Source organism: Curcuma longa, unplaced genomic scaffold (assembly GCF_044706935.1).
Source record: "Curcuma longa cultivar G26 ecotype Majalengka, Jawa Barat unplaced genomic scaffold, ITB_CL_G26_1.1 contig_4925, whole genome shotgun sequence".
In the NCBI taxonomy this organism is placed as follows: Eukaryota; Viridiplantae; Streptophyta; class Magnoliopsida; order Zingiberales; family Zingiberaceae; genus Curcuma; species Curcuma longa.
Genome location: NW_027434271.1, coordinates 1 through 9,425, shown reverse-complemented (window position 1 = coordinate 9,425; position 9,425 = coordinate 1). Strand labels below are relative to the sequence as shown.

General features: G+C 47.1%; 1 pseudogene; it reads right to left on the bottom strand.

Annotated features, from left to right (window-relative positions):
• Nucleotides 1–1,550: 1,550 nt before the first annotated feature.
• On the bottom strand, nucleotides 1,551–5,875 carry LOC141819391 (pumilio homolog 1-like; annotated as a pseudogene).
• Nucleotides 5,876–9,425: the final 3,550 nt, after the last annotated feature.

Below are 9,425 nucleotides of genomic sequence, written 5' to 3'. Positions count from 1 at the left end.
TGACTGTGTAGCAGAAGGTTTCGTCAGCCGTGATGAAGCTGACCTTATCTTGGTCTTCCTGAGCAAGAGGGATCTGATGATACCCCTGATATGCATCCATCATACAGATGAGCTCGTATCCCGAGGTAGAATCTACCAATTGATCTATCCTCGGGAGGGGATAGCAGTATTTTGGGCAGACTTTATTGAGATCTCGGAAGTCGATGCATACTCTCCATTTTCCTCCGGGCTTAGGCACCAACACCACATTAGCCAACCAGGTCGGGAACTGTATTTTCCGAATCTGTCTTGCCTTCAATAATTTGTCTGTTTCCTCCCTAATGATCTTGTCTTGGTCAGCTGAGAAATGTCTTCTTTTCTGCTTGACTGGCCGAGCTCCAGGAGTCACATTGAGCTTATGCTCCATCACCGTAGGAGCCACCCCGGTGATTTCTAATGGCGACCATGCGAACACGTCTCGGTTCGTTGTTAGACAGGTAAGCAGTTGTGCTTGTATTTTTGGTGGCAGGTCGACAGCTATGTATGTGCATTGGTCGGATTTTTACGGTACTATTCGTGCTGGTACTTTCTCCGGCTTCGGTCGTGGCAATGAGGTATCCTGTACTAAATTCACCTCCGTGTTTCGTTTCCTTCTTAATGTTCGCAGGTCGGTCTGTACCATGTCGATGTAGCACCTCCGTGCTATGCTTTGGTCTCCTCCGACAGACCCGACCTGGTTATGTATGAGGAATTTCAATTTTTGGTGGTAGGTGGATACTACTGCATCAAAAGAGCTCAGCGCGGGTCTTCTTAGGATCACGTTGTACGCTGAAGGGGCTTCGACTACTATAAGAGAGTGGCTCGGGTTCTCTGCAAAGGTTCTTTTCCTAATGATAGCGGCAGATGGATCTGTCCCCGCGGGCGGACCTCATGTCCGGAGAATTCGAAGAGGGAAGTGGCCAGGGGCTACAATTTCTCCTCGTCAAGCTGCATGCGGTCGAAAGCCTCTTTGTATAAGACATTGACCAAGCTGCTAGTGTCCACAAATACCTGAGCTATATCGTAATTGGCGATGGTAGCTTGGATGACCAGGGCGTAGTCATGAGGGGTGTCTACCCCTTCTAAGTCTTGAGGCCCGAAAGAAATATCGAGACCTGGGTCGGCTCTTCATTCAGTATTGATGCTGTAGGCCTCGAATCGGCGACCATGAGCTTTCCGAGCTCTGTTGGAATCTCCATCCGTGGGACCTCCAGCGATTATACTTATCTCACCCCGGTGAGCGAGGTTGTCTCGATCCTCCTGGTGATCTTGGTGAATTCCCTGAGGAATTCCTTGTCTAGGTCGTTCTTCTTGGTTGTCTTCTGGCGCTAGCGACCTCTCTCTCTCAGGGGGATTCTGCCGACCTCCCTCCTGTCTGGGGTCGGGTCGTCTCGGGCCGACCTGGCGCCTCTGGCCTCCTCGCATTAGGCGTCGTCCTCCGGGCGGAGGTGCTCCTTGCTGTTGCCGGTCTCGGATGATTCAATACCTGCTGCAATACGATATTTTTTTGTCATACAGAAAAGGTTGTTCCATCACACCTTTTGAATTACTCTACAACCATACATTTGAAGACTGAGACGCAATACATCACCAATCAGCTGAATTGCAAGTTGCTTTCTCTGAATTTCGGTACCATGCTCAAAGAACTGCCATGCAAGAAGCAATTATAGAAGTGAGAACCACTTCATTAACAGTTAATATGAATAAAGAAAAACATACTTTTTGAATGACATAATTTCCAAAAACATCAGTCATCAAAGTATGCGCGCTAGAGATTATTTCAGGAAAGATCAAGTTCTTGTCTTCAATTGAGGCAGTTTCGAGTTTCTGTTGAATGAAACAACTTCCAAGGTGATCCTTACTAGAAACACAAACAAAATGTTAGTAATCAAATCACAACTATGTTCATCAGAACATACAGAAAACTAGGAAAGCGCACCTGAACTCCACATCATGACCAATTATATCTGAAAGTTCAAATAATATGGTTTTGTTGCCCTTGAATTCTGGTAACAAAGATGAAGAATAACCTTCTCCAACTGCACTGTTCTCTGGGAACCATGAAACGTTGGATGCTCCTGTTTGACTTCGAGCTGTGGACAACATTTGGCATAAGTGCCCATTATGTCTAATTGGACTTACAAAGTTCAAGAGAGTGTGGGTGGCAGATGGTATTTTACTTGCTGGATATGACATTCCCATACCAAAACCATGATTTCCGTATAAACTATTATCTAAACCATTAAACTTGCCTAGGTGAGGTACACCATATCTGTCGTTCTGATTCGTATGCACACTTCCCAGATATGCATTCTGGTACTCAGGCAAATCCACGTGTGATGGACCAAGAAATTTTCCTCCCAAAGAAGGGCTCAAGTAGCCAGCAGCATGTGCAGGATCTGCATTGTCCAATGAATAATGCCCACCCACTGACTCCATGGATTGTCGATGGTAACTAGATTTCAACTAGTTATGGATTATAGTAGGTTGGCCTTCTGTGTTGGTGCAAGATGCACTAAGATCTTGTCTAGAGTTTCGATGTTTGACAATACACCTAAGTCTGGTCAGTTTGACCAAGGGGCAATCCAAACAGGACTTGATGTTTGGATGGGTGGAAGTGAGCAAGAAGACCTAGTCGGTTAGACTAGGCAGTGGAAGTCCTGGTAAGTGAAGCTGGGCAAGGGAAAGTCCTAGTGCAGCTAGGCAAGAAGTATTGGCAGAGTCAACGTGCACCAGGCAGAGATCTGGACTTGGGTCAGGAGGACCAAGTTGCAGAAGGCTGGACTTGGTCAGGAGGACCAAGTTGCAGCAGAAGAATGGACTGATCAGGAGGATCAGTTGCATTCCAAGTCTTGGGGGCAACGACAGAGTCGAGCACAAGTCCAACGGATCAGGAGGACTCGGTTGGCATCAGGTAAATTCTCCCGAGGGAGTGGGTGAGGACGCGTTCCTACGAGGAACAGTAGGCGCCGGTCTAACCCAGGATCTCACTGGAGATCCGAAGTTGAGACTCAAAGTTGGTTCATGTGAACCGACTTGCTCCTTTCTGTGTTATATCTGAGCTAACTTGTTGTGCAGGAAGGAAAAGCCCGACGAAACCAACTCCGAACGAAAAACTTGATTTTTCGGGTCTGGAGTCGACCCAGATGGACTCTGGAGTCGACTCCAGCCGAATCAGCCTGAATCCGGAAGTCAGCGCGTCGAGGTCTCCGCCAGATCAGCCTGGAGTCGACTCAGGTGAGCTTCTGAGTCGACCCAGAGTTAAATCTTATCGCCATTGCCGCCATCGTGACTGGAGTCGACCCAGAACATGATCAGAGTCGACTCAGGAGGGATAAGCGACGAAGCCGATCAAGTTTTATCTGCCACGTGCGCTGGAGTCGACCCAGATCTCCATCTGAGTCGACTCAGGAAGGCTATAAAAGGTGCTCACGAGCAGCAGCCATATATTCAATTCTTACCTCCGCCTTCCAACCAGAACTGCTACCGAACGCGAACGAGAGGTCAGACACGTGCTACCGGGGAAGATCCAGGAGGAGTACGCGGTGCTCGGACTTCTGGATCGGTGACAAATTGTTTGGTTTTTCATTTCTTACTTGTCCTTTCAATTATCATTTATTTGTATTGCTTATTGGACTGTAAGACGGGTTGCTCCGTCTCCGAACGACGTTCGGAAAGGAGACCACTAGTGGACGGACGCCTCCCGTGATTAGGCCTTGGACGTACTAACCCTGGGGGGTTAGGAACCAAGTAAAAATCCGCGTGTCCCCTGCCTTTTGTTTCTAATTCCGCTGCTAAGTTTTTATAGTTAATGAACGAAAGCGAAAAAGCTACACGCGCTATTCACCCCCTCTAGCGCGTATCCCGATCCTACATTCTGCACCATGTCAGTAATGCCAATGCATTAGGATAACCCATAGGAGCAAGGGGGAGGAAGAAGGGAACTATCAAACTATTTGATGCACACATATGAATGTGAATGGAATATCTTATAAAAAAATATTTGCATATTTGTTACATGCATATAGTTAAGAATAGATTAAATATACTATTTGAATGAGTTAAAATGAATGAATAAATAATAGGGAGAAGATGTCAAGCGAATTAATGTCAGGTATTCCATGATTTCCAGCATGTTATAGATGACAAAATCAAGAGCTTATCGAAAATGATGTTGACTATTAATCCAATTAACTAGTCTTAGCAATGGAAAATTACTAATAAGTTGTTGATTGACATCTATATCATTGGATGCTAGCTCTGACAAATTCATAATTGCAATCATACCAGATTAATTAGACATACCATTTTGTCCAATAAGTCGATCTAGTGGATTTATTAATGTGCCAGAATCTGATTTGTATAGATGGTGACCAGAAACTGCTTGGTTGTGTGGAGACAGGTTCAAATTCAAAATAGCTGCAGCAATATCATCAGAATTGCCAATTGTAGATGCAAAGTCACGTATGTGACTTGATCTAATGCCATTGTGTATATCAGCATCCTCATTTCTCACTCCAACAGGTGGGAGGGAGGGACTTAGCAACCTTTGAATCAATAAAGGATTAGTATTTGTATTTCTGCCAAGAGGAGGCTCCTCTGCTGCTCCACCAGAGGAAACAACACTTCTCACCCTAACAAGGCTAGGCGATGATGCACTGAATTGTAGACCATTTAAACCTTCTAATTCATCAAGATTTGTCAGCTTGGCATCAGAGAGTCTTCCAGAATCAGCATTTTCATATGCATTGCGACTGACTGGGTGTGAAATATGTCCAGCAACAGGAGTTGGATGAATGAGTTCTTCCTGGACAAAAAGGAGTATGCAAAGGTAAGGAATTAAATTCATGCATCAAACAATAATCATACATCCATAACATAGGTGAAATGAAAGTGCTACAAGGAAGAAAAATAATTTAGTTCCATCATGAACCATGTTTATTTGAAATTAGTTAATGTCTGGAAAAAATCCTTTGAAATTTTCGTTCTTGCTATATCATATTGTGTTAAATAATCCCAGAACTTGTTTTGAATGAAGGATATTTTGCTAGTTATGATGGAACAACCTTTTCTGTATTTGGCATTGGAAAATTAGTTTAGGATTTTATGCATCTTCTGGATTAAACTATAAAAAAGGGCAGTCCGGTGCACGAAGCTCCCACCATGCGGGGTCCGGGGTCTGGATTAAACTATGATGTTGAATAATTGAATTACAAGTCACTTGGAAGCAAATCTTTGGTGGATTCTGTGTTCGAGCCTATCAATTAATACTCTTTGATATTTTAAAGAAAAACACTAATTGATTTAAGAAACCTAGCTATTACCAGTTACATAACCTTACAGAAATTGGAATCCATCCAAATACTTAGGACTAACATATCTCATTGTTATTCTATGGACACGATTTAAATTTCTCATACTCACACATATGTTTGTTTTGTAATTCTATTCAAAGATGTAAGTAAATTTAGACCTCATAAAGCTTACATGCTCAATGCAAGTATATGTGAGAGGTCATCATGAATCTACTGTGTTTAGATGTTGTTCCTGTTGAGATCCGCTTCTAGACCAAGCAACTAGCTCACTCTACATTACCTCGCGGGGGTGAGCTTGAACGGTGACGAAGACGAGGGAGTAGGAGGATCCTGCAAGAAAGAATCATGTGAGATGGAGGGCCAGGGGGGTTCCCGGCGCGACCACTCAGATGCCTAAGTTAGCCGCTGAGGAGGAGGGAAAATGAGAACGGAGAAAGCTTGAGAGTAATGTTGTGAGCGTACCTTCCTCAGCAGGAATGCTAACCTTTTATGTGTGTTGAAGGTATGATGTCACATCGTTGATGTGAATGGAGGGGTTCCATCACCGTTATGAATGTGTCAGAGGGTGTGGCATGGCCGGCGGATATGTCACCTCGCTTACCGGCATTAAAGAGGAAGTCCCATCAGGCACGTGCCTCATTATGAAAGGCTACAGGAGAGCGTGGGGAACATTCATAACTAATGATGGAGGGAGTGGCCCATGGAAAATGGAGAAGGCCCTGTGATATGTCTTCGAATAGGACTTGGCGTGCTTGGCGTCTTAATGAACGGCTGCGGCTCGGAGACGAGCCGAGCGGGCGATTCGGTTCGGGGACGAACCGAATCACCGAAGACAGGGGGCCTTGCGTTCATATGTGTGGCGTTGACCTGGAGCCGACATGCGTGGAGTTGGGAAGTTGGTGTAAAAAAAGTTTTATCGCCTTGCCTCCGCCTTGGAGGGAGCAGCTCGGAGTTGTCGTGTAGGTCCGAGTGGCGGAGTCGGCTCGGGCAAGACGGATCTAGCTTCTCTCAAGGAAAGGGATAGGTCCAACCTACTAATAAGACCTCCTTCGGACTTGATTGACTGCACCTGAACCCTATGCCCATAACACAAGCCTCCCCACTAGTCTAGTCGAAGGAGATGTGAATTCGACTGACTAGACCAGTGCTTGCGCGGACATGCATCAAGTCTGGGCCCTAGTGAGCGAGCATACGACCAGGGGTGTTACTAACGTGTGCGCACTGCTCACGAGGTGCCATTAATGGAGGCGTGCGAGTATGGCATCCGAAGGGACATGACTGTGGTTATTAGCAGGATAAATCTATCTCGAAAGGCGTGTTGATCAGACGATAGATTCTTGCTCTTATTGATTTCCCACCGGTGAATGTATATATATGGGGGGGGGGGGGGGGGGGAGGAGGTGCCGAGGAGTGTATTGCAATTAGCCTTTCTCGCATCTTCTTCGAGAGGACCATTGCCTAAGGAAAATCGACTATAGCAAGTGATGGCAGGCATTCGACCCTGAATGAGGGAAGGTCCGCTACCTCTGCGGGTCCCCCGCAGGAGATGGGGGCCCCGATTGCGACACTTCGTCGGCAAGCCCAAGCGGCGAACGAGCGAGCCAAACGGGCAGAAGCGGTGAGGCGCAGGGAGAACCGGCGAGCCCGGGCAGTAGAAGAACGGGCCGCGCGAGTGGAGGCGGCGGTCGCCAAAGAGAAGTGGGAAAACCAGCAGCTCTAGGACATGACGCAACGCAACAGCATCCTATTGGCGCGGGCTGACGGATGTTTAGTCGGAGCGCAGTATCACCTCATGAAGCTGTCACAAGAACTAAAAGGGGCGGTGCACGCCTTCAAGGCTCTGTCCGGAGAGACGTCGTCTTCTGAGGATTAGTAGTGTGTTTCCTGTTTCTTATCATAGAAAATGTAACCGATGTGCTGGCGCTTATCCTATGAATGAATTTTGTTCCCAGTCTATGAATTTTGTTCTCAGTCTATGAATTTGGCGTGCTCAACCGCTTTTCCAGGTAATGTGGTTTATCAGCTGAACTCATTCGAAGACTAAGTCTCGGAGTGATGCCAAATGAACAATTTGATAACTTGTTCATGCCAAGCCGAATGTAGTGAACATCAGAGGTGTTGACGTATGAGTTGAATTAAAATTGGCCCCAGAGTGCAAGCAACCGCTTAATACTGACTGGCGTGGACTTGACTGTCTAGACCAATGAGCAGTGGGTCCGAAGTCAATTTCGACCTTAGTTGGTTCATGAAGGATCGAACCAGATTCATATTCCAGGGGAAGTTGCGTCCAAGACAGGTAATGAACCTGTTCACCCGGTAATGTATGGTGAGGGGTGTCGGTGACGTGGTGATGTCATTCCCTATGCGCCATTAATGATAACGCGCAAGGGATGTTTGAAGGGATAGAAGCGAGGTTTCTGAAGGATGGCGATCCCTCTCGAAGGGTGTGCAAATCAGACGGATGGTTCTCAATCTGCTCCTGTGGCTGCCGCCCTCTTCGCCTTTCGGCTGAAGGATATATAGGAGAAGGGGGGACGTCCGTGGAAAGCGACTTGTACTTTGTCTTCCTTTCTTCTTCTTAGTGGAGTCCATCGTCGAGAGTGGCCTACTCATGGACAGTGACACCAGCTGGACCGATTCGGACGAAGTGGGATCGACTACTCCGAGTCCTCTGCCAGAGATGGTGGCTTTGATCACGGAGCTTCGGTGGCGGGCCCAAGCAGCGGGAGAGCGAGCTGAGCAAGCGGAGGCGACAGTGATCCAGGAGTGCCGTTGAGCGACTGCGGCGGAGGAGCGCGCCAAGCGGGCAGAGGAGTTAGTGATCCAAGAGAGGTTGGAGAATCAGCGGCTTCAAGAGATTATCCAGGACATGAAGCAGCGCAATGGCGCCCTTCTGGAGCACGTGGGAGGCTGCCTGTCTGCGGCCCAGTACCACTTAGGAAAACTGTCCGAAGAGACCAGGGGGCGAAGCATGCACTCCAGGCTCTGGCCGGGGAGGCCTCGTCCTCCGAGGATTAATAACGTGTTTTTCTTCCTCTTATGATGTATTTACTGCTGTAATGAATGTGCCCCTTTCTCTTTTAAGACTGAATTTTTGTTGAGCAATGATTCCGGTCGTCTTGTTTGATGTGGAAAAATGTCGGGGTCTTTGAACGGAGGTCGCTCAGGGGAGTTACGACTCACGGTTTCTGTGCCTCTGCTGAATGAAATAGAGGATTTACTAGCAGTTTCTCCGAGGAAACTTGAAGGTAGTCGGAACAAATGGCCACCCCGGACTGATTATTGGGTTCCTCTTTCGTGCTTACTGGGGGGAATTGGACTTGACTGACCAAGTCATTAGCGAATTATGTCTGAGCTCTGTCAGAATAGAACCAGGCGCACAGGTATCTTACGATCTTAATTGTGTTCGCTGGGCCACGAATCACCTTTGAACTTTAGTGGGAAAGATGTAAAACGCGAGGCAAGTGATACGGCTGTCAGCGTGGTAACATGCGGCGGGTTGCTGATGATGTGGCGGCATTATTTACGAGGCATCATCAATGCCTGCATGCAGGGGGTAATCGAAGGGACAACAGCATGGTTAGTGAATCCTCATCGAAGAGCGTGTCGATCGGACGACTATTTTTTGATCCTGCGTTTCGCCGCCTTCTTCACTTCCCCGCTGATGAATATAAATGAGGGGGAGCCAACTCGACGGAGTTCATTCTGCCTTTCTTTCCCTTTCGTCTTCGTGCTTAACCCAGTAGTTGAGATCATGGAGAATGATGGCAACTGGGCTGCTTCCAGTGACGCAGGATCCACCACATATTTGGATCCCCAAGCGGCAGACTTGATCTCTGTGCTCCGCATGCGGGCAAGCATAGTAGAGGAGCAGGCTCGACGAGCGGAGGAGCTGTTGGTACAGAAGGAGTTGGAGAACCAGCTGATGGGAAAGTCTTGAAAAACTGTTCCGGTAGATTCTTGCAGAATAAAAATTTTTCGGAGACGATCTCAAGTTGCCGTTACGAAGTTAGATCGTAGGGCTCTTGTGTTTGGTTTACAGGATCCAAAAGAATAATTTAACTTATTGCGGAAACATTAAATTATACCTTG